This window comes from Desmodus rotundus, chromosome 7 (assembly GCF_022682495.2).
Source record: "Desmodus rotundus isolate HL8 chromosome 7, HLdesRot8A.1, whole genome shotgun sequence".
In the NCBI taxonomy this organism is placed as follows: domain Eukaryota; kingdom Metazoa; phylum Chordata; class Mammalia; order Chiroptera; family Phyllostomidae; genus Desmodus; species Desmodus rotundus.
In genome coordinates, this window is record NC_071393.1 from 95947590 (window position 1) to 95973060 (window position 25471).

A 25471-nucleotide genomic window follows, 5' to 3' on the forward strand; every position below is an offset into this window, starting at 1 on the left:
CACAAATGAGTGCTTTTAATAATATAAAAGCCCATTAGCTTCATTTACTGTTAATGTTAAAATAAACATGAGGCAATTTAGATATACTATTCCAATTTCACGGAAACTTTGGTGTTTTTCTTCTCTAGTCACATAATTAAGGGAAAAACTACTAATGATATTAAGTTTGTACAGTGTTAATGAAAGAAACAGGCACACGCTGAAATTGCAGCCATTAATATGAAAAAATAAAATATTTAACAGGGGAGATAGATGAGTGCAATTTTAATAAACCAAAATGAAGAAAATTAATTTTAGAAAAGTCCATAGTCTTTCATGTGCTGCTGTTACACAAGCTGTCTAATGTGTTATTTTTGTGGTCTGGATTATTTATTGATGATCCAGAGAAATGTCCTGGTTTTTGTGTACTGTTTTGTGGATGATGAAGATTTTGCCTTTATTTGTTTAATTATTTTCCTCCCTGCCCCCACTTTTACCCCCAGGTCCCCAACGGAAATGGCTTTATTTACGGTGCTCCCTTTGACCGACAGACCTTACTAACAACCTGTAGATGAGATACAAGAGGCGGTGGCAGGAACTTACTGAGACAGTCTCGCAGTGACCTCTGACCGCCAGGAGCTGGGTGGTTCCAGGGGTTGACATGTTGGGCTTGCCTCACGTGTGACCCTATGTTTGGGTGGAGACAGTGGAGACAGCTGGGCTCTGTCTTCAGCTTTCCTCACTGCATCTGGATCGTCCTACTTGCAGTGGCCTGATGAGTGTTCCCCAGTTTTCACACTCACCTGGGACCTCAGAATATGACCATATTTGGAAATAGGGTCTTTGTAGATGTAATTTAGGTGAGGATCTTGAAATGAGATCATATAGCATTAGGATGGGCCCTAAATCCAATGAGAGCACCCTTGGAAGAGACAGAAGACACAGAGACGCAGAGAGGAGAAGGCCAGAAGACAGAGGCAGGATTCGAGCGATGCTGCCGACAGGCCGAGGAATCCTGGGGCCACCAGGAGCTGGAAGAGCCTTCTGAGGGAGTGTGGCTGTGCTGAGACCTTGATTTGAGACTTCTGGCCTCCAAAACTGTGAGAGGATAAGTTTCTGTTGTTTTAAGCCCCTAGGTGTGTGGTTATTTGTTACAACAGCCCAAGGAAAACAACACAGCTGAAGAGCAACACCTCGAAATAAGCATCCCTGACCTGTCTCTGGAAGGCCATCGGAAGGTCTAAGGAGGGGGCAGAGGGAGGAGACTGCTGGGAAGCGAACAGGATGCAGAAGCAGACCCAGACCCGGCTGCAGGGAAGTGAGGTTCAGGCTGATGGCAGACACGTTATCCGCAGCATGTAGCTTATGCTACAGAGCCATAGCAACAGCCAGATGTCGAGACGGTCCGTCGCAGAGAAACAGGGAGGAGGCCCTGGGGGCCTGGGGCAGGCACGAGGCAGGTTATGGAGCCTGTGGCCTGAGCTCAGGGAGTAAGGCACAGAGTCTGGCTCTCATTTCGAGGCACAGGGTGGAAGTGGGTTCTTTGGGAGCTGGCCTGAAACCTGTTTGGTGAAACAGCGGCCTGCAAGCTGCTGACCAAGAATAGTAGCTAACGGAGTGCTCACTGGGAGGCAGAGGGGCACCAGCACCGCACAGACCCTCTCAATTAGTCTTCACTGCAATCCAATGAGATAACTGTTCCTCATACCCCCATTTTGTAGACGAGGAGATGGAGGCTAGCAAAGGTAAAAACGGACTTGAAATGTTATGTTGAGTGAGGAGCGGAGATTCTACCCAGGAGCTGCCTTCGAAGACCCAGCCCCTCACCCCCACACTAGCTGCAGGTGGTGGTGCTTCAGTTCCAACCTCATCAGTGTTGGTGCCCGAGGCAGCCCCGGGCGAGGCCCCGTCGGGGAACAGGGCCAAGGCTGTGGCAGTACAGATGCTGGGTCAGCACAGGAAAGCCACCCAGGAGCGACGTATGCATGGAGACATTGATCTTCACTCATGGCCGGAAGTCTGTGGTAGGGCGGCTCCCTGGTTTTTCACTTCGATGGCTTAGCGATGTCTTCCAGGACTCAGGCGCTCTCCATCCGTATCAGTTATTTAGGCTGCCCTCTCAGCTCCAGTCCCACCGTTTCTTGCTGGGCCTTGGGGAGACAGAGGCTGGAACTCCACACCCATTTCTGCTTTGCCAGCTGCCCCCAGTCAAATCAGTGGATAGCGGGCACTGCAGGGAGGCCGGGGGCTGGAGGTGGGACTTCCTGCTCCTGTCAGCGTCACTCCAGCAGGCGTCTTCTCCCTGGCAGAGGCCATTCGTCCTAGTAGCAAGGCTGAATGAATTTGCTGCATTTCCAACAGACACAGCCTTACGGCACCTCTTCCTCAGAGCCTGGGTCCAGGCTGCAGTGGACTCATACTCCACTCTCAGAGATGCCAGCACCAGCCATGCAGCACCCCTTCTCTGAGGTCCACATTTCAGCTCCATGGAACCCCGCCTCTAAGTAAGTTAATAATTCCAACCTCGTTTCTTTGTTCCCCAGCCAGAAAAGTGGTATCTGCTTCCTTCGGTCACTACCTCCCTTTTCACCCTTTCGGTTACCTTGTACCTAGTTAACAGTCATTCACAGCAATTTCTCCTGTTCACTGGCATGGGTCTGGAGTCCTGCTGGGGCCCACTGGGTAACACAGTGTGTGCCTCGCCATCCTCAGTGCATTGGTGGGCCTCTCCTCATCACAGGGAGACCGCAGCAAGTCCAGTTGACAGATGTTGATGACCAAGCCCAGAGGCAGAAAAGAGCCTCTTGCCTCTTTCCCTGTGCCAGGTCTTTTTAAGCACAAAGGAACATTCCTACAAGTCCCCCCCAGCGAACTTCCCTTCATTGGCCAGAATTAGATCACATGCCCTCTCCTCAGCCAGTACCTGGTGAGCAGAGTGAGATACTGTGATTGGTGTAGACTACTAAGGATCCGTCGCCCTGGGGCCAGGCAGAAGAGGGTGAGCTGAGTAAATGTTGGGCCATAAGCAAGGAAGAAAGAAGGGGGATGTGTCCAGTCAGCGGTGCCTGCTCCACTGCCACTCCCTCCAGCGGGAGGCACCAACGGTCATGGATTAGGGTGTTAGATGCTGAGGGGGTTGGGGGGGGGGGGGCAAGGCACAGCAGGGTGCCGTGGAGCACAGACAGAGGAGCATGAGCTGTGGAGATCAGAAAGGGCCTCGGAGAGGAGGTGCGGTGTGAGCTGAGACTTGAAGGATGAGGTCAACTTTACCAGGTAGCAGGTGAGGCAGGACTTTCTGAAGGAGATGGTCTGTGCAAAGGTGCAGACAGGCAGTGAGAATATGGCACTACTGGGAACACATTTGTTGGGTGTGATTTGAGCACAAGGGGACACAGTCGTGTGGCGAGTCGTGTGGACTTTCAGGTCAGCAGGGGTGAAGCAAAAATGGCCTGGTCGGGTATGTCGAGCCCGGGGTGTGGCTACAGTGCGTGCTTCAGGCCAGGAGCGGCAGGAGCCAGGGCTGCCGGTCTGGAAGAAAGGGCCTATGGGAGATGCCTGTTATGGGGGCGGGGACCCCGCAGCAACTACCTCAGATCCTCGTGGCCACTGACCCAGAGAGGCCTGTCCCTTCCTCCATCCCCTTCTCAGGCATCACCTTTGTTGGTGTCACTGAAAAGAAACCAAAGAGGTGAAAAAATATACAGGCCCTGCCTACATGGACCTACGGCTTAGGTTTACTTTTTTTCTTCACTTAAAAAATACTATTTATTTATTTTTAGAGAGAGGGGAAGGGAAGGAGAAAGAGAGAGAAATGTTGATGTGAGAGAGAAACATCGATTGGTTGCCTCTCGCAGGTGCCCCAAACGGGGACCAAACCTGCGACCCAGGCCTGTGCCCTGAGTGAGAATAGAACCTTCGCTTTGCAGGGGGACACCCAGCCAACTGAGCCACACCGGTCAGGGCTCTTCACTTGTGGGTGTGGGTGTGTGTGCGTGTGGTAAAATAGACATAACAAAATTTACCATGTTAACCACTTTTTTATTTTTTTTAAATATTTATTTTTAATTATAGTTAGCATATAATATTATATTAGTTTCAGGTATACAATATGATGATTAGACATTTATATACCTTATGAAGTGATCACCCCAGTAAGTCTAGTACCCATCTGACACCATACATAGTTATTACGATATTATCCACTATTTCCCCTACACTGTACTCCACATCCCTGTGGCTATTTCATAACTGGCAACTTGTACTTCTTAGTCCCTTTTACTTTTTTCACCCAGTCCCCCAACCCTCCTCCCATCTGGTAGCCATCAATTTGTTCTTCGTATCTATGAGTTTGTTCATTTGTTTTGATTCCACATATATGTGAAATCATATGGTGTTTGTCTTTCTCTGTTTGACTTATTTCACTTAGCACAATACCCTCTAGGTCCATCTATGTTGTTACAAACGACAAGATCTCATCCTTTTTTTATTTATGAGTTTTATTTCTCTGTGTTTATGGACTACTTCTTTATTCATTCTTCTACCAGCAATGGATGCCTAAGTCACTTCTGTATCTTGGCTACAGTAAATAATGCTGCAATGAACATTGGGACACATTTAAAAAAATTACTGTGTTCATTTTCTTTGGATAAATACCCAGCAGTGGAATTGCTGGGTCATATGGTAGCTCTATTTTTAATTTTTTGAGGAGCCTCCACGCTGGTTGCCACAGTGGCTGCACTAATTTGCAGTCCCAGCAGTGCACAAGGCTTCGCTTTTCTCCACATCCTCACCAGCACTTGTTGTTTGTTCTTTTTTTGATAATAGCCATTCTGACAGGCCACGGGTGGGACACTGGGTTTCTGAGCGAGGTGGTTGTGTGTAGGAGACAGTGTTGAGTACAGCTTCCTGCATCTCTTGGGGGGAGTCTTGGCTTAGACGTGGGGTGATCTATATGTCTAGGGGGACCCTGGGCCCATGTCCTCTAGGCCCACAGCCTCTCACAAATAATGGTTGAGAAGGGTCTGGGGGCTTTGGCCATGCATTGGGGCCTGGGGCCCAGCCACCAGCTACAGCTGTACGAGCTGTTGACTGGTCAGGTGTGTGCAGCCCAGGGGCCTGTGAAGGCTGAAGTCCACCTGTGATGTGTGTGCAGGCTGCTTCCACAGCGGCTGCACCATTTTACATCCCCACCAACAATGCACTAGGGTTCCAATCTCCATCTCCTCACCGATACTTGTTTTCTGTTTGTTGCTGTTTTTGTTGTTTTTGTAATAGCCATCCTTATGGGTGTGAAGTGGTATAGCGTAGCCTGTGAGCCAAGGCAAACCCCTGTGAAAATTAACCAATAACAACAGTGGAAACCAACAACTGTGAGGAGGCACAGACCATGCCGATAGTGGAAAGGTGGGAAGGGTGCCCCCGATCCAGGAGGACATGACATCCTAGGAGGCAGTCTGTCCTTTGTTACTACCTGGGGAAGGAGGATGGGGGTTGGGAGGCAGGTCATAGGTGTTACTGGGTCCGTGGGGAAGACCACGAATTCACAGGTGGAGCCCGGGCCTGGGGGCTCTATCCCAAATGAATAATATTTCCAGCTGCCTCTTACCCAGCTTGTACCCTCTGTCTGGGGTCTCGCCATCCTTGGCCTCTCCCAATCCCTTGTCTTTCTCCCCCTTCTCCAATTATATCCCCAGTGCCTCGCTCAGAATCAGCACGTGCCAGGACCGTGACCGGAGAAGGAAGAAAGGATGGATGGAAGAATGGTTGTTGGCCCCCATTTAACAGACAAGGAAACTGAAAGGGTAGCTAGATCTCCACCCACAGAACTGTGGCCCAGGCCAGGTTTTGTGGTTCTTGCTGAGCTCTCAGCCTCAGCGTTGGCCCCCAGAGTGAAAAACCCTCCCACGCTCTGATTTTCCCCATGCCCACGCATTACAGGGAATAGCCGATTACAGGCGTTCATTGATTAATTACAGAATGTATGTAATTGAGTAAATTGCTTTCACTGGCATGTATGGAACTGCTTGCTCGGGCGGCTCTGTGTCCATACAACAGGGCACGAGAGAGCCAGGGTGAGGCCCCCACCTGCTCAGACGGTGGGCAGAGTCACCTGCTGCCTCCACTCTGCTATCCTTGAATCAAGCCCTTCCCTGGAGAGCAGGACTTTGCTGGTGTCACCGAGGCATTTAAGCTGTAATTATAACAAGGTGGCCACCATGTCCCCAACAGTCAACAAGACTAATCTGCAAGCCAAAGGGAAATGCAATGTAACTGTCCGGAAATCTAGCGTAATGAACATCCCAAGGTGTCTCACTACTAGCTCACTGTCACTTGCCTTTACTTGTTTGTTAACATTTACGTTTTTCTAAATTAACCCTTGAGTGGGAATGCTGCCACAAATGTAGGTCTGAGAAGCGGGCTCAGAGCCTTTCTGTCAGTGAAGGGCACAACGCCTCATAGGTTTGAACCTTTGGCTGTTTTTTGACACACATTCACCTCTGCGACCGAAGTGTTCTGTTGAAACCGTGGCAGGGAGGTGGGGCCGGGCGAAGAGGCTGTGAGGGGCGTGGTGGTAGAAAGAGCCCGAGTTAGTGAGACCAGCTTCTCCGTTCACGCTGTTGCTAACTCAGTGTGTGACCCAGGGAAAGTCACTTCGTCCCCCTCTGGTTCTCGGTTTCTACAGTGGATGCTAGCAGTGTCCCCGCTAATGCCTGAAAGCGCTGTGTCCCTACACATTTCCTGTTCCCCACACTAAGACTTCTCCGCCTTGACATTGTTGGAATTTAGGACTGGAGAATTCCGTGTGTGGTGGCCGTCCTGTGAACTGAAGGCTATTTAGCAGCGTCCTTGGTCTCCAGATGCCAGCAGTCCTCTCCCCTCCCTCCCCTCCCTCCCCTCCCAGATGTGACAGCCAAAAATGTCTCTAGACACTGCCAAATGTCCCTAGGGGCAAAACCCCCATCAAGAATCACTGATCTGTACACAGAGGGGCTCTGGGCACAGCCCCTGGTTCATTCTCTAACACTGGGAGGCACCTTCACGTGCCAGGCGCTGGGGTGCAAAGTCACATTCTTCACAGTGCTTCTCCTCAGCAAGTTCACGGCGTAGTGGGGGAGGCGGGTCATGGGGGAGATGGTGGAGGAGCACGAGGTGCTCTGGACACTGAAAGCAGGGGACCCAGCCAGAGAAGAGGGGCCTGGAGGAAGACGCTCTGAGCTGAGCCCTAGCGAGGGGCGATGTGAGGTGAGGAGTGTCCAGATTCTGTCCGAAAGCTTCCGGGACACCCAGCATTAGGTGGGCTCCTTTGCTCTGAGGCACTCGAAGCCACAGTCGGGATTCATGAATGTGTTCTGGGAGTCAGGGGCAGTAGAATCTTGTCAGCCATTGACATCCTGGCCTGAGCTAGTCCAGCCGGTCCACCCTGCCACTCTCTGGCACCCTTCCTGGCTTAGCTGAATGGATGATTATTCCACGAGCTTCCCTGGAGGGTTTAGTGAAAAGTAGTGTCCCTCTTCTTACCTCCTATGCCTAGAGGGGGTGAGACCAATAAGTTACGGTGAGAGTGGTAGAAAGCAGGTCCTGTAGCATCTGTATTACTTGGAAGGAGCATCCCGGTGGGGCAGTGCCCTGGGGGCTGAGTCCTAGGCAGTTGGACACTGGAAGTCTGCCTTGGGGACCTGGGGCCAGAGAGGAGGACAAAAGAGGACAGAAAGGTGTATCACTTAACCTCATCTTCCCGGCATGACGGTCTCTCGCCGACCCTGAGAGTAACCTCAGGCTGGGCGGATGTGCTCCATCCAGTTGTCATTACTTGAAGCATGGCCCATGGACCACAAGCAGCAGCCTCACCTGGTTAGAAATGCAGAGTCACAGGCCCAGTGCTAGACCTATTCAATCAGAACTGCCTATTAATGAGATCCTCAAGGACTCAGGGGCCATGAAGTTTGGGAAGCACTGTTTTGGAAAACGAGAAGTCCCTATTTATTTAGGGGGGCCACACATGTGACCCATCATGTAGTAGGCATTGGGGAGGTTACAGAGTGGAGCAGGTGTACCCCCTGTGGTATTACGCACTGGCCAGGCGACAAGAGCCCCACAGTCTCCTCCCCCGGCAGCCCACTCTCTGAAGGGCGAAGTTCAAACTCCTTTCCTGTCATTTGGAGCCCTTGGCAGTCAGAACCTCATGGCCCTGCCCAGACCCGTTCTCCAGGATTCCTCTCCAGGTACCCCGGGCCCTTGACAGGAGGAATGACAAGCGGATTCCCAGCTCCTGTCGTACCTTCCAGACCCCGAGTCTCTGTCCGAGAGGCCCCTGTGCCTGGGAGCACCTTTCTGAGCCTAAGTCCTGCGGTGCCCCTCAAGGGTCACCCCTCGCTGGAACCCCATCCTAGCATCGCTGCCACAGCGAGCTCTGTCTCCTGTGACCTCTCCCAGCCCGGCCCATCCCCTGTCCCCCTCTAGGGCCTGCGTTCTCTCTCTCCCGTCATTAGCCTGTCCTCGCCTGGGTTCGTGGCGAGACTGGAACTGCCCGAGCACAGGAGCCAAGGGCAGTCATGCTGTCCAAGCCCAGCCAGAGGAGAGCTCGGGGAGGGTTTGTTCACTGACCCGCTGACTGACCGTGGACAGAGGCAAGGGGTCTCTGACCCAGTGACCCAGAGCGGGGCCCACTGGGTGTAGGAAAGTGGAGAATGGAAACTGACACTTACTGGCATTAACTATGGGATAGGCTCGTAACATATTACTCAGTTTCACCCACATGGCAACTTTTGGGGGGGCTCTATTGTAACCTCACCTGACAGATAAGCAATGTAGGCTCAGAGATCTCCAGCCACTTACCTAAGGTCACGCAGATGCTAAGATGCTGAGCTGGGATTCAGACATCCTTTGTCTGGCTCCATGTTTGTTCACGATGCCATGGGTCAATCTCAGAACACCCACGGTTCTGGTCGTGCTAAATAAGTCAATGTGAAGCCAGGATTTATCGAGCTGAAGATCATCTTGAGGTCACCTGGTGTGGCCATGCTTTTTTACTGATGGGAAATTGAGGCTCAAGGAGCAGAGAAATGACTTGTTCAAGGATGCGGCAGGGCCAGGACCAGACCCCGGGTCGGGCTGACACCAAGGCCCAGTTGTTTCCTCTGTGCCGGACTCGGGAGCGGGGAAGCCCTTGAGCTCAGGTAAGCGGGAAGCCATCCTAGAAGGGGACATCCTTGACCTGGGCAGGGAAGGGAGCTTCACTGGTATTAAAAACAATATTCAACTGAGTGCATTTTAAAGATCCCTCTGGCTTTATTCAATCATTCATAGATTGGGCAGCATCCCATCTAGTAAAAAGAACAGATCTCTGAAGAGCTTTACAAAATGAAAGACTTTTATAGGCAGAAGGGAGTTACACCAGCAAAGACCTGGCTGACTATGGCCAAGTTACCTCTCTTTAGGGGACGGCTGGGCCTCTCAGGCAGATTACCTCTCTGGTGCTCGCCAGGTGCTTCCAGACGGACTGTTCAGATTCCGTTCCTGGGGGAGGCCGAAACTGAAATTAACTTAGATATTAAGTCTCAGTGTGGTGACATGGGGCTTAGCACAAGCGACTCCTTTTGGGACCTGTTGCCTTTTTTAAAACAATTCCCCACTTTTGATCAGACTCTTAGCCTAATTACTCAGCGAGTTTCCATCATTTGACTGAGTAAACTCTATGGTGGAAGCTTCCAAAAAGATTTGGGAAAACTTATTTAAGCAGACACACCATAAAGCATAGTTATTACTGAGAAGCTCACCTAGAGACTCTTATTCCATTTACATTTATTTGATTCACTTTTTCTTTTTTCTTTCTTTTTTTAGGTATATTTTATTGGTTATGCTATTACAGTTGTCCCATTTTTCTCTCCCCTTTATCCCCCTCTGCCCTGTACCTCCCTCCCGCCAGCATTTTCCCACCTTAGTTCATGTCCATGGGTTGTACGTATGAGTTCTGTGGCTTCTCCATTCCCTATACTATTCTTCACCTCCCCCTGACTATTTTGTACCTACCAGTTATGCATCATATTCCCTGTACCTTTCCCCCCATTCTTCCCTCTCCTGTTCCCCACTAATAACCCTCCATGTGATCTCTATTTCTGTGATTCTGTTCCTGTTCTAGTTGTTTGCTTACTTTGTTTTTGTTTTTGTTTTAAGGTCAGTTGTTGATAGTTGTGAGTTTGCTGTCATTTTACTGCTCATAGTTTTGATCTTCTTTTCCTTAAATTAGTCCCTTTAACATTTCATATAATAAGGGCTTGGTAATGATGAAATCCTTTAGATTTACCTTGTCTGGGAAGCACTTTATCTGCCCTCCCATTCTAAATGATAGCTTTGCTGGATAGAGTCATCTTGGATGTAGGTCCTTGCCTTTCATGACTTTGAATACTTCTTTCCAGCCCCTTCTTGCCTATAAGTGATTGATTTGTTCGTGACAATTATCTTTAGATTACCCATGAAAACTTCATGAAACACTGGACAAGTTGGTCATCACCCCACGCTGTTTTTCTTGCTGACAAATTTTGTAAGCAGTAACATGAACTTGCCTGACCTTTGGTAAAGCTAGGTAGATAGTATTATATTTAATGCTCATCACTCTAAAGCCGTGTTTGTATGAATTAAACCAACCAACAAACTAGCTTTATTTACTGAAAATTAATCCTAGATCATGTGAATTTGAAAAAAAACATTTGGGTTCCATTTCTATTATATTTCTAAGAGTTTTAGGAATACTTAATTCACATAAGCACTTAATTTTCTTTAAGCCAATGAAGAGGGCTCTTTTACAAATTAATTTTAGCATGCCACTCGGGGGTAGAAAAACACCACCATCTACAACACATACGGAGACACACACCAACACACAGACAGAAGCAAGAAAGCGAGACCTTCTGGTTTCCACTCTAAAGTTGTGGCCACGAATCAGGTACGACAACACAGAACTCACGAGTATAAAAGAAATTAGATTCAAATCGCGCTCCTGGCAGGTGGAGGAAATCCAGGTTCCCTGTTCCGATGACAGGGGCCTGGCGCTCTGGGAGCCTCCTGTCAGTTCCCGCAGCGGCTTCCACCCTTTCCTCCTCGGCCCACATGAACGAATTACTAAAATTCTGCAGCACCCCAAAAATATACATATTTTTGCTAATGTGGCAAAAACATAGGTTTCATTTTGATTCATTCACACGGGGTGGCTGTTGTGTTGGCTATTGTCATTTTTTTTTTTTTAATTTCACAGCCTGAGGGAAAGGAGGCCAGTCACATTTTAAACGTTCTTCCAGCGCGCACCACTGTGCCTGCTGTGCCGCACCCGGGGCAAATCGCTGGTCCAGCTGACCCGCTAGCCCCGGACAGGAAAGCCACTCAGACTGGGAGGTCGATGCAAAGACAGCAGAGCTCTGAGTCGAGAGGAACTTACCCACAGTGCTTGGGAAAGGCAAGAATGGCAGAACTCAAAGGGTCCGCAGGTACCGGTGCCCGTGTTTCTCACCCCCAAAGCCGTCAGAAGTTTCCCTTGGATCCTGTTGTGGCCACCAACACTGTTACATGACAAAATTCAACGGAATACATTTTAGAGATCTTACTGGTTTAGTTTAATGATTCATGAATCGGGCAGCCTCTCCTCTGGCAAATAGAAAGGAGTTCTGAAGAGCCATGCAAATGAAAGACTTTTATAGGCAAAAGGGGGCAGCACAAGGAAGTTATACAGCAAAGAGCTGACTGTGTGTGGCAAGGTCACCTTTCTTTAGGGGGTGGCAGGGGTCTATCAGGCAGATGACCTCCCTGGCGCTTACCAGGCAATTCTAGACTGACTGGTTCTATTCTTGGGGAAGGCTGAAGCTGTAATTTAAGCAGGGATTGTCTTGACTTGGTGATGTGGGGCTTAGCACAAGTGACTCCATTTTGAGCCTCTTGTTTCTTTTGTGACACTGGGCATCTACACTTCATGCCAGTCAGGAAACACATGCCATTTCACTTAATCCTTCCAGTAGCCCTTTGGATCATCCCTACTTTACAACGTTAGGAAAAATTAGATAAATCTCTGAAAGGAGCAAAAAAAGATGACCAGATGTCTTGAATAGTGCACCTTTCTGGGTAATCTGTACATTTGGTTGCCTTTGCACTACTTTACAACTCTGTAAGTTGTCGGAAACTGATAATGATGCAAACGATTCTTGTCTGTAGAGATGCGAGTAAATGCGGCTGTTGGAAAGTGAAGGGCTGCCGCTCTTGGGGTTCTGACCAGTTTGCAAGGACTTGCAAATTCATTTCGGACTACCCATGTGTGCGTAAGCGTTCTGAGCTCTCCTGAGAACCAGTTTTTAACACCTTATTGGTTCCCTCATCAATCAGTGAGTTAAGTGAATCTTTATGACACTTGTTCATCTTTCTATTTGTATTAAAGTGGTTACCTAACATTCTAAAAATTATCTTTTACCACATACAATGAAACTTAACATTTAAGTACTTCACCCAGAGTCAAAGTTTGTAAGAGCTACAAGCTAGTTCTGAACCTTATATTTGTTCCGCTGCCGCATCCCACACCCAGCTTTACATCCTTCTGGACGGCTCCTGGTTTACCAGGGGTGCAGCTGTGTGGTCAGTTTAACTTCCCAGAGCTTCAGATTCCCCACTTATCGTGGAAGGACCTGGAACCTTCCCTGCTTACCCCTGTCAGTCGGATAGAGTCGTGTGCATGGCAGCATTTCGAGCCGGGTGAAGACCCCGCGCACAAGCAAGTGTATTTTAATAAAGGAGGCCCCTGGGGCTATGGACTTGGACTTAGATCTGAGGGTAAGCTCTGCATCCACCACTTAGAAGCCCTGTGGCACTCAGTCCCTTCTTGGACCCTCGGTTGTCAAATGGGTCACAGAGATGTTGTAAGGACGGAGCGAGATGATGGGCGCGCAAGTGTTTCACAGCCTGCCAAGTGCTGCAGGGAGGTTTAGCCTTAGAAATGTCCCACAGAAGTAGAGAACGTTTACAGGAGTCTGTCTGAGCCCCAACCGACGACAATGCCTGGAAGCAAGACTCTACAGGCAGTTTGCATTTTCTTTTATGCATTTGGAATTGAGCAGGGAATTTGAGGAAGGTTACACGAGGGTGGGAGAAAGCCAGGCCGGGGTTGGCTTATAGGATAGTTAAGATTTTGTGCTCCCTCGAGGGTGGTTACACCTCAGAGGGGTCTGGAAAAGAGGGTTGCTTCTGGTATTCCAAAAGTGTGTTCACCTAGATTCACAGCAACAAGGGACAGAGCTGGAAGGAAAACCTTTCACTAAAGAAACTCTAGGCCTGGGGCGTGACCACCTACTGTGTGACCACCTACTGCGGCCTGCCCAGTTAGGAATTTACGATCAGGACAGTCCGCTAGGCTCCTTTAGGTCAGCCTGATGTCGACACCCCTTTTCATCCACAGGGCAGTTATGCTGTTACCATTCTCACTCCAGCTACTACGGAGGGGTGGGGTGGGCAGTGTGAAGGAGCTCCAGGCCCCTCCTCTCCCCTGGCCAACTTCTCTGGGGACAAACCTGCTCCCTCCTCAAGCTGTCTGCCCCTCACCCTCCTCTCTGCATCTCTTTGCCAAGCCAGCAGCAGTTGTCAAGTCCACGTTCACCTGGAGGCACTTTCCCTAGGAAGACGGGGAGGGATAGGTTTTTCCAGGCCCTGCCGATGCCCTGCTGAGCCGCTGCAGGTGTTCCGGGATAGCATCGCTCACAGAGCCCTAGCTTTAGACCATGTCCCTGCCCCAGTTTATTTAGAGTTACCTGATAATTTTGGAGTTCCATCCTCCTGGATGTTTCCCAGAGATGAATTTCACCAGGTATAAGCTTATCATGCTTAGCCAGCTGAGCAGGTGTGTCCCTACTTGGTGCTGGTACAAATTGTTGAAGGCAGGCCTGGTCTCTCTCCTCCCCTCCACCAGCAGAGAGAACCACAGAACCTCAGGGTCAAAGGCAGACAGAAATTATCATCCACGGGGCTGGGGGGAGGGCGGTATAAGGGGACCAAATGGTAATGGAAACAAATACAATGAGGATTAAATTTTAAAAAATCCAAAGGGCTCTAAATCTGGCTGCTAGGTTATGAAAATCACCTGGGGGGCTTTTTAAAGTCCATATTTAAGGACCCGACTCTCTAAATCAGAATCTGGAAAAGCAAGGCAGGCCAAGCTTTATTTTTAAATTGCTCCCAGGGGCTCTAGCGGCCACAGCCTTGTTTGGAAACCACTCTTCTAAAGCAGTCTTCTTTCTCTGAACAGTGAGGAAGGAGCCCATGACTCAGAAGTGTTCCGTCAAGTGTCAAGGTTACCCAGGTGACCGCATCCCCTTTGGTTGTTGTTGTGTGAAGGGACAGGTTCTTAGGGGCTGGGCCTTTGCTCCCAGGGAAGCCGCTGGCAGGAGCTGCTGCAGGAAGTAGAGGGAAGGGGAAGGCGCTCTTAGCTGCATTCCAGAACAGATCTGGCTGTGAACAAACGGGAAAGAGCTTTAGCAGTAAGCCAGGCTGAATGGATAATTAAACAGATAGCAAAATGGAATGCAGTTCCACACACCTCCTGGGAGCTGGCTGGGGGAGATAATATGCTTTCCAGTCGTCAGAAGGCACAGGAGGAGAAAACAACTGGGCCTGGCTGCTGGCCATTTAACAATATTGCTTTTGTAAACAAGTTGAAAAATCCAATAACTGTAAAACTTATGGCATGTCCTTAAAAGCCTGTCCCTGTTTTCCCCATAAAGGAAAGAGTGTTTCCAACTGAAGGTGTTCTAATTAAACAGTCCCGGTCCCCAGGGCAGCGAGGTCATCCTTGGGAAGGAGGTCTGATCCCTTGCAGTGAGTGGCTTCAGGACCAGGAGTAGCGGTGGGGAGCCCGGAGTGTACTGCAGCTGAGCGACTCTCCTCCTTCTCCCTGTGGTCTGTAAACTGGCGGTGCCACGAAAGAACGATCCAGCACAAACCCAAAGAAGCAAGCTCTTAAGAGGGAACCTCAGCATTGAGTGCCCACCATAGGTGCCTCATGGAGGGGGAAGAAGGAAAGGCTAGTCAATTCATCTGCCAGGAAACCCGTTCGGTGGGGGAAGCAACAAAGTAGCAGAAAGCATAGCTCTAGGCCTAGAAGAGCACAGCCTCGGTGGGGAGAGAACATGCTCGCATACACACACGTACAGACCTGGAAAAGGACGCCGGGGAGAGAGCCCTGCAGCGAGTGAGTGAGCCAGACGGTGGGGCGGGCACTCTGGGGCTGGGGCCTTCATGGAGGAATCACAGGGACTCAGGCCTGGATGGGAGCCCGAAGCCATTTGGTGCACCGGCCAGCTGCCACTTTCTACCTGCCCTGGCCCCATCTGCTGGAGCTGGGCCAAGCCTCACAGGTAAGGGCATGGACCTCGACAAGACTTCCACTCTAGACGCCAGCTGCAAGTCCACTGAGCCGGCCACAAACACTGGAGTTCCTATCAGCACCCTCGGGTTGATAATTTGCTAGAAAGACTCACAGAACTCAGGAAAGTGTTGTATTTGTTATAGTTTTAAAAAATTGTGGTAAAACTCATGTAACATAAAATGCGCCATCTTAACCATTTCTAAGCGTGCCAGTCCAGTGCGGGTCAGAATGTTGGCACTGTGGTGCCGCCCGTCTCTGGGGCTCTCTTCCTCTCGCGACACCGGAACTGTGCCCACCAAACAAGACTCCCTCTGCCCCCCTTACCTCAGCCCCTGGCAACCATCCTCCTCTGTCTGTCATAATCTGACAACTCTCGGTACCACGTAGAAGGGGAACTGTGCGGTATTTGTCTGTTTGATGGCTACAGTTTTACTATAGGAAAGCTTATGAATATGAACCCGACATTGTCGCCCTTATCCCATCGCTCCCACGGGTCTTTCTAGAAGACCACTGATCCATCCACTGGTGAACACCAGGGGGACCCAGTGCTGGGCCTGGTCTGGCCATTTAGTTCCAAGTGGCCAAGTCACTCAACCTCTCCCTGCTGCGTGTCAGCTCCATTGGGGCAGGGATGTTTATCTTGTCACTGACGAGCCCCTGCCTGGAACAGTGACTGACACATACTAGGTGCTCAGTTGATCTTGGTTGAATGAATGAATGTGCTTCAGTCACGTGACCTGCACCATGAGCACTGTTGCCACAGTCTGATGTGGGGGGGCCCCTGGGGAGCTGTGGGGTGCTAGGCGGAGTTGAGGGGCAGGAACTCTCACCATGGCTGTGTTTGTGGCCAGGTGGGCGCCCTGCCCCGCACCTGGCCCGGCAGCAGGTGCAGCCGGATCAGAGGAGCACGCTAGAGACCATGCGCTTTAACTCGGGGGAGTGGCTGTGAGGGCAAGACCGAGCCACGTGACCCTCACAAGGAACCCGGGGGTGTTTTCCCAACAGCTCACCAGGCCCCACTCTCTCAGCCCAATTTTCCAAAAGGCCCCAGGTTTTGGAGAATGGTTGGGAAAGTCAACCTGCTTTTTCTCTTAAAGGACAAGAAACACTAGGGAGACATGTTGCCCCCTGCTATTTGCCTGGTCTTTCCGTGTCGGTTACCCATTCGGTTTTGTACTTGGCAGGTGCCGACGCTGTAGCTCAGAGGTCAAGGCCTCGTGGTGGCGAGTGGGAGAGACGCTGTGACTCCGGGCCCCACCCTTCCAAGAGCCCTGGTTGGGCGAGCAGAGGTCCCATAGTGGGCTGAATAGTGGTGGCAAAAGATACGTCTGCAGCTGGGAAACTGTGACTGTGACCTTACTTGAGAAAAAGGGTCCTTGCAGATGTAATTGAGGATCTCAACATGGGTTATCCTGGGTTACCCAGGTGGGCCCTAGATCCAATGGCCAGTCTCCTAATAGAGACACACAGAGGAGAGATGGGCAGAAGAGGAGAAGCCGTGTGAAGAGGGAGACAGAGAGAGGAGTGATGCAGCCACAAGCCGGCGAGCAGCTGGACTCAGGGCAGCTGGAGCAGCAAGGGTGGACTCTCCCCTAGAGCTTCAGAAGGAGAGTGGCCCACCTGACACCTTGACTTCGGGCTTCTGGCCTCCAGAACGATGAGAGAATCAATGTCTGTTATTTTAAGCCTCCAAGCTTGTGGTAATTTGTTATAGTAGCTACAGGAGACTAAGACAGAGACCCCAAGCTATACCCCACACTCACTGTGGCCTCCCCTCAGGATGATTCAAAGGGGGACTAGGAGAGAAACTGAGGCAGGTACCCAGACAGAGGGGAAAGTAAGAGGCTTTGGCAGATGTAGGTGGCAGTCCCACATCTCTTCTTCCTGGCAGGAGAAGGCCCAAGGCCTCTGGTGTCCACCTGCATCTGTGCAGCCACAGGCTTAGGACAGAGACCGCCTCCTGTGTAGTCTAAGCCAATCAAGGTAAACCTTGTCTTCTTGGCTAGTGATTGGTTAAGGGGTGGGCATGTGACCCTGTCCTGGCCAATGAGATGTGAGAGGAAACGTTTCCTAGTTTCTAAAATGGGATATAGGGGACCAATTTCTCTCTTGGACTGCTTCTCTCTTGGACCTGTCGGAGGTGGAAGGGGCCTGCTTCTCTCTTGGACCTGTCAGAGGTGGAAGGGGCCCCGTAGCTGCCTTGTGACCACAAGGACAATGAGCTGGCCCGCTGAGGATGGCTGAGGGAAAAGGAAAAAAGGAAAATGCCTGAGCCCTTGATGGTGTTGGTGGGCAGCTAATTAGGCAACTCTGGATCTGCCCTGTCCCTGGACTTCTCCTACTGTGGCAATGCCTTCCTTCTCACTGGGCTGGTGGGATCAGAGATTTCTGCAAGTTGCAGCCAATGCATCTCCACTCACTGGTTTTTTAAACTTTCTTTTTTAACCAAATCTTGTGGTGGAAACATTCCACCTTGGGCCCTGGCTGGTGTGGCTCAGTGGATTGAGCGCTGGCCTGCAAATCAAAGGGTCACCGGTTTGATTCCCAGTCAGGGCACATGCCTGGGTTGCAGGCCAGGTCCACAGTGGGGGGTGGCACATGAGAGGCAACCACACACTGATGTTTCTCTCCCTCTCTTTCTCCCTCCTTCCCCCTCTCTAAAAAATTAATTAATTAATTAAAAAAATTGACATTGGTAACCAATACACACAGTCCTGTAGAGAACGGAAACAAATAATTCACGAGACAGTATGTGCGTTGCACTCTGAAATTTTCTATTTTATTCTCTTTTTTTGTTTGTTTGATTGCTTATCTCAATCTAGTACGTTAATTTCATGACACACAAATTGATAAACACTATTAAAAAAAACAGTAATAGATGCTAAAGACAGAGAAAGAATTAGAGAAAGGAGTCAAGTGACCCTAAGAAGACAAAATCACACAGACCCGCTCCAGTCCCTGAGGTATGACAGACATCACTGAAGTGACTCGGGCATGAAGGAGTCCAGGGACAGAGAAGGAGAAGCAGGGACAGAGATGGACAGGAAGAACTAAGCACCTACAGAGCCGCTTACACGCTGACAAGGAGGAGACTGGCGAAGTCCAGTGGAAGCACCGAGGCCTAGGGACAAGGAGGAGACAGAGAGATGGGAGCCTAATGTGCTGCAGAGAAAGAGACACAAACAGGCTGGGAAATGCAGGTTCTAGGATTGAGTGTGGAGATGCGCCCCAGGCAGCCGAAGAGGACTGGAGGTGGACCTGTGCGAAGAGCAATGGTCGTGGAGAACAGAGGCCAGGTTCTGGGCCGGGATTGGCCACGTGGCTGAGCCACATGGCCTCTCTTGGCCTCTGCTTCCTTGTCTGAGAAACGGGGTTAGCGACCTCTCTCACATGAGGGTGGACAAAGTCACACTGGGTGTAGTGTGACTGTTCAGTCTGTTATTTACTGTCCTCACGAACCCCTGCCCTTCCCCGGATGGAGAGTCTTGGTTGCCACCTACCCAAGGTGTCCCCAGTGTCCTTCCCCCGATAACCCCCTCCCCGCTCCTCTGCCCAAAGGAGGGAAACCCATTTCCCTGGGAACAGCTGTGTTTCCTCAACAAACAAATGTTCCTTTAAAACGTTTCTGAGGAAGAGCGGATGGTAATGAGCGAACATCTGGCCCATCGGCACACTTTCGTTTTTGGCAGCTCTGGAGCCCGCCAAGTGACTATTCCCTAATGTTCACCACGTCCCAGCACCTGCTATTCCCAATCAGGCTTGTACCACTACGCCTCAATTAAGAGCAGATGCGGGGCTGAGCGAACGAGGAGGGAGAAACCCCCTTCCTCAATGCCCCTCTGCTCTGCTCAAAGCCAGAGCCGTGGTGTGAGAACTAGAGACAGCACCAGCTTTTGCCTTTGCCCTTCCTTCCTCCCTCCCTCCCTCCCTCCCTTCCCTCCTCCCCCCAGCACATCTGAATAATGTATGCTTGCCCTCAAGGTGCCCACACTCTCCTAGACAGACACGCTTCCTTTCTGTAATATGGGGGTTGGCAAACTTGTTTTGTAAGAGAACAGATAGTTTTACAGCTCACATGTTCTTTATCACAACTATTCAACTCCGCAGTCGTAGCACCAAAGCAGTCATGGCCAATACATACATGAATGAGCATAGCTGTGTTCAAGAAAAAAATTTTTGTGTAAAAATGGTGGTGGGTTAGATTTAGCCTGTGGGCCATAATTTGCTGACACCTGTTGCACTCCAACACCCTAAATCGAGAGGGTCTCGCCTTGGGTTATCTGCCTTAACTGTCCCTCCCACCCGTGGTATTACAGGAGCCTCACCTGTCTTCCTCTAGCCACCAAGGTGTACAATTGATTGGACCAGGATGACGTCTGACCAAACCTGGGCTGCTCAGAGTCCCTCCCCTGACTTGGGAATTGGGCTAAGAGGGCCAGCTTCTATCTAGGGCTGACCTTAGTGGGAGCTGAAGTGTGGCATCGGGGATCCCGGTGTCCTTCCAGACTCTGCCCCGCCCCCTTCTGAGCCTTGGCTGTGTCCCAGCTCTGTGTTCCCCAAAGCCGCTCAGGTCCTAATTAAAAAGTCTGCTTTTCTGTTTGTGCTGCTTCAAGTTGGTACCTGTTGCAACTGACCAAGCGAGGCATTCTGAACCACTTTCTGCCTCTGCACGCCATTCGTGCAACTATTTGACATTTGTGCCAGGGCTTGCCCTGTGGGAGATACAGACAGGAGTGGGCTATGGCCTTGCCTTGCAGCAGTTGACAGGTGACACATCCACAGGAGAGATCAATATCCCTGTCCCTCACCCCAGCACCCGCACTGATAAGGCGCAAGGGGTGGGGAGTAGGAGGTGGGGGAACTGAGGGCCTTGGCAGGGGAGGGGCCATATGTAGGCCTTGGAGAACAAGTTGGCTTGCACTGGGCAGAAAAACAGGAGGGGTGGCAGGACCGGAGGGCAGGATTTTCCAAATCAGGTTCATAGAACGCCAATCCCAGGAAGATTTTATGATTTCCACCCTTCCTTAACTATAGATCTCTCATTCCATCCAGGTCATAATGTTCCCCTTAAAATTACTCAATCTCTCAGGCTCCCTTGCAGCGAGGGTGGTCATGTGCCATACTTCTGGCCAGTGAGGTGTAAGCAGAAGTCTGTTGGGGGTAGCTTCCAGGGTATAAAGGTCTGGGCTAATCTTTGCTCTGAGCCTTTCTCCGTCTAGCCTGGAATGCAGATGTGGTGCCTGCAGTCATTTTGCAGCTGTCGGGATGGAAGCTGCATGTTAAGGCTGGGAGAGCAGGGAGAGCAGGAAGCGGGAAGGAGCCTGGATTCCGAGTGTGGGGTCAGAGGCTGGACTGCCTGTTTCTGAATTGGCTCCTGGTCACTGCGGGGAGGGTGACTCACCACATACGCAACCAATACGGGGTTTTGCAGTCAGAAGGGGAGGTGGGTCAAATATGTTTGGGCATGCCAGTTTCCACTATTAGAAATTCATAAAATAGGTTAAAACTGAGGAATCTCAATGTCAAGTTCACTGTTTAATCCAATGTTTCCCCAATGTTTGCCCACCAACAGCCCCGCTCCCCTTTTCAGGACACCAGTGGGTACCCCACGGAGCACACTTTGGGAACCGGCTAGAGGGAAGAGTGTGGGCTTTGGAGCCAAAGAATGCTGCGGGTCATGGGTCAGATGCGGTGTGGCTTCAGGCATGACCTTTAACGTCTCTGAGCCTGAGATTCCTATTCCATGAAATGAGGGAGGGTCGCACAGATTGAAGATAATCCAGATAGAGGACCTGGTTCCTGGTCAGCAATCAGCATTTCTAATGTTTGGAAAGAGTACAGCATTAGTGACAGAAGACCCTGCTTCCAGCCCTTCCTTCTGTGATCCTCTGCAAGGGACTTCCCTGCTCACCCACTGTTGGCGGAGCATTCTGAGCTGAGTTCTGCCCACCAGCCCCAGCTCACCAGCCCCTGCAGGCCACCCCCCCCCCCCACCACCACCACCAAAGCTGCACGCCTGAGCACTTTAGCGGAGGGAGTCAGGCAGGCTTGCTTTTGCATTTTCATTTTGTCAGGTCTCTGCCTTGCCTCCCCTCTCCCCCACCTCAGTCTTCCTCAGGGATTGCAGGGTCCCCAGGGCAGACCTCTGCTCCAGCCCACTCTGTCACCTTGTCACCCAAGTGTGCAGAGCTAAGTGCAGCTCCCAGCCTTTGCTGTGCCGGGTTCTCCGAGGCAAAGGCCCAAGCACGCGGTGGAGTCCCGACACTGCCGGCAGGGCCTTGGGCCGATCCCTTCCCCTCGGAGCCCCAGTTCCCTCCTCTCTAAGAGGAGGGGTTTGCAACGTGCAGTCTTGAAAATGGAGATGAGGAGGTGACGAGACTTGCTCCACAGAGTTGTGAGGAAGATTAAGGGAGACAAAAAACTACCTGTGAATATGTTTGTGAGTGACAACATGCAATACTCACTGGTCACTATTATTTATCTGTGTCTTCCTGGCTTCTCTTTTGAGGCCTCTCACTGCCTCTCCCGCCCCGGAGCCCAGAGCTTCACTTCTCACTGGACATTTGTTGCATGCTCACTGCTGACAGCCTACTTTCCCCTGCACGCTGCCCCCTCAGTGCTCCCCGACTTGCCCCTCCACCCAGAGCATCTCTTCACAACTCCGTCTACACCTGTGCCCCTGCCGGGGCCCTCACAGGAGCCCCCACCACTCTCTCCCCTGGGAGGGGTTTCGGCCTTGCCTTCCCTGGCAAGCCTTCTCTACGCCGCCCTTGGTGACTTTCCTGTCTTGAGCAGTACGAGTCCTGGGTTGTGTGTCTGCCACGGGCCCAGCACTGTGCTGTGGGCTGTGCTTTCCTGCACCAATTCTGCCTGCAGGCTGCTGGGCACGTATCACTTGTTCATCCCAGGCAGAGACTCAGATTCAGAGTTTAGGAAGAAATGTGCCCGAAGGGTCACAGCCACCAGCAGTAGGGGCTGGGCTCAGCCTCGGATCTTGATCTCTTGCTTCTAGCAGCTTCTGCTCCATCAGGGCTGTCTCTCTCAGGCCACTGTGGAAAAGGTACTTTACCCACTGGTTAACTCCATGGGGAAAGTGGAAAGGGGGCGTTTGGTGTCGGGGAGAGATTGGCATGAGAGAGGGGTGACGGGAAGGGAAGCACAAAGTCCTGAGAGCAGAGCTGGGTTTGAGGAAGCAGCCGCCCAGGCCCATGGAGCTGCCCCAAGGCAGGGCCAGCTCTGGTGGGGCTCCCTTGTCTGTCTCTCCAGTCCCCACCCCCATGCAGGGCAGGGACTGTGGGGAAAGAAGGGCTCTGTAACCTCTGGGCCACATGGGGGGCTGCTTCAGGAACAGGCAAGAGCAGAAGGGAGAAAAGATAGGAAGCCAAAGGGAGAAAGACTCTCGTCCAGATTCCCACAGCAAGTCCACCTCCCTGCCTCTTCTTTCCCTTCTGAATGCCGAGCCGGAGCGCCCCCCTAAGGAAGCCGCTGTAGTGGGCCACGTTTCCCACCACCAGTCCCGGGCCATCTGCTTTGGCTGCTGGAGGAGCGTGGGGGGTAGGGTCACTGTGCTGAGTTGGGGTGTCAGCTTGGCATCTCCACTTCCTCCTAAGACTCAAAACTACTCTTCCCAGACTCCCCTTCCTAGCAGGGTCCTAGATGGCAAGCTTTGCAAGGTGGCAATGAGGGGCAGGGCTTGGGGTCAGGCAGGTGCCCACAGGCTGGGCTGTGGCTGTTGACATTGCCACTGCCCCTTCCTCTGCAGATGACTGAGTGGGGCCTGGCTTTTTCCTCTGTCCCCTGCTGTATGGTGGCTGGCTGCACACGGAGACACCAAAGACCCCTGTCCAGCCCCTGGCCTCCCTCCCACCTGCCCACAAGGCCCTTTCCACATAGAGGAGCAGGCACAGGACCCCACCTCAAAACTTCCGCCTCCTCATCTCCTTTCCCAACATCCTCCAGGTGCCAGGTTACCATTTCTCCGACCCTCAAGGTACTCCAGCCCCCAGACTCTCCCCCCATCCTCTGGGAAAAGCCAGGTCCACCCCCAGGATGGACCAAACCTAGTGACAGCCACTGAAACTCACGCAACCTGTTACTCCACCCACTTCTTTTTGACCCTGCAACTCAAACCCAGGGCTCCCCTTCCTAGAGAGAGGGGGAGAGAGGCTCTCACTTTCTTCCACAGCAAATGGGTGATATTAAATAGTGTTTTCAACCAATCACCTGTGACCTAATTGCTTAGGTCCTTGGGGACCACCTATCTATTGGGATTTTGTTGTTCCCAGGCCTTCTCTGGTTAGTGCTAGGGAATATGTGTGTATTTATACACATGTTTACATGTGTGTATCAGTACATACATGTTCCTGGATTTCTGAAGGGGCCCATTCCCTGCTAGCAAAGCACCGAGTGCCCAGCCCCTGAAGGTGGCTCCCTACTGGAATTGGGACTTGCTCTCTGTGGCTTGCTGAGGCTGATGCTAAAACGAGTGGGCACCCGTTGTCCCTACAGGGGTCATGCCCAGAGTGGGCCGGGTGGGAGGAAACCACAAAGGCTCAGAATCCTGAGGGCTTTCAAACGTTTGTTAAGAAGTGAGCCCACAGTGGCAAGCAATTTATCATCTGCTTGGTAGGGTATCTGTACTTGGTAAAGTAACCAAATGCTCTAGCATCTGAAGTGGGGTGCTTGCGAGAGAAAGAGGGGTCGTTAAGCTGGGCAGCAAGTGTAAATCCGCCTTTTCCCAGGCAGCCTGGGACATGCAGTCACTCCTTCACTGGGGACTGGGGTCCTCTGCAAGTCTGGGCGAGCTGCACGGTGTCCAGTGCAGAAGTGATGACACTGAGGCTGAAAGCAGGAAGGCGAGGGGCCGCAGTCGGGCGGGTGGCTAGAGGAAGGCTCCCGCTTTGCAGCTGGGCTTTGTCCTCTACAGCCCTTGTCACTGGCCCAGCCCCTCCTCGCGCTGGTTCACTGCTCTCCAAATCTGTCCCGGGCACTTCCAAGGGGGCCCGTCCTCAGGGCAGTTCCCAGCCTCAGGGCCAAAAAGAGACTCTTCTGGAACTTCGAAGGCAGAGGACACAAGTATCTTTATGGTCTAGGTGAGGAGAAACCCTTGTCCGAGGTCCGCTCAGGTCGTCTGTAGCTGGGGAGGAGTGAAGTCCCAGACCCCACCTCGTACTGACCGCGGCATTGTGCTGTGAAGACCACAAGAGGGCGCCCTCACACCAACAAAGACAGGCTTCACCACCTCCAGATGCAAGGCTTTCACTTTTTGTTACTTGTTTGTTTTCATTTCGAAACAATGTTAAACGTAAAGAAAATTTGCAAGTGTGGTGCAAGGTTTTTCCACTGAACCATTAAAAGTAAATTGCTGAAATGATTTCCCAAGTCCACCAAATTCCTCAGTGTATCCTTCCTATAAACAAGGAAATACCCTAACCACACTACAGCCATCAAAATCAGAAAATTAATGTTGAAACATTATTGCCACCTAATCTTCAGCCCCATTCATGTTTTGCCAATACCCCATTTTTTCTTTTTCTTTTTCTTTTTTTTTGTTGCAAAGCATCCTAATCAGAAACACGCTTGCACTTAGTTGTCAAGTCCCCTAGTCTCCTGCTGGCTAGACAAGTTCCTTGGTGTTTCTCCGGCTTTTGCTCCGGCTTTTGTGACCACCCCCACCACACCCCACCACACACGCAGGCGGGGAGGGTGCCGCTCAGTCCGGAGCTGTCTGATGTTTCTCCTGACGAGATTCGGGCCCTGCGTCTTTGGCAAGAGTCCCACAGTGCGACTCTGCGATGTGGGTTTCTCACTGAGTCCCACCGGGTGGGGCACGATTCCAATGTCCCATTCCTGAGGATGTCCCTTGATCACCTGACAGGGTGGTGTCTGCCAGGTGCCTTCGCCACAACAACTTCTTCTGCCCTCTGTAACTGGTAAGTATTTTGAGGGAGGTCCTTTGACTTTGTGAAGCTATTCTGTTTGATTTGTTCATCTCTTTATTCATAGGAGCATGGACCAAGCTCGTTTTTCCCCTACTTTTTCTTTCTTTTTTCCCTTCCTTTCTTCCTCCCTCCCTCCCTCCCTTCCTTCCTCTATCTACCC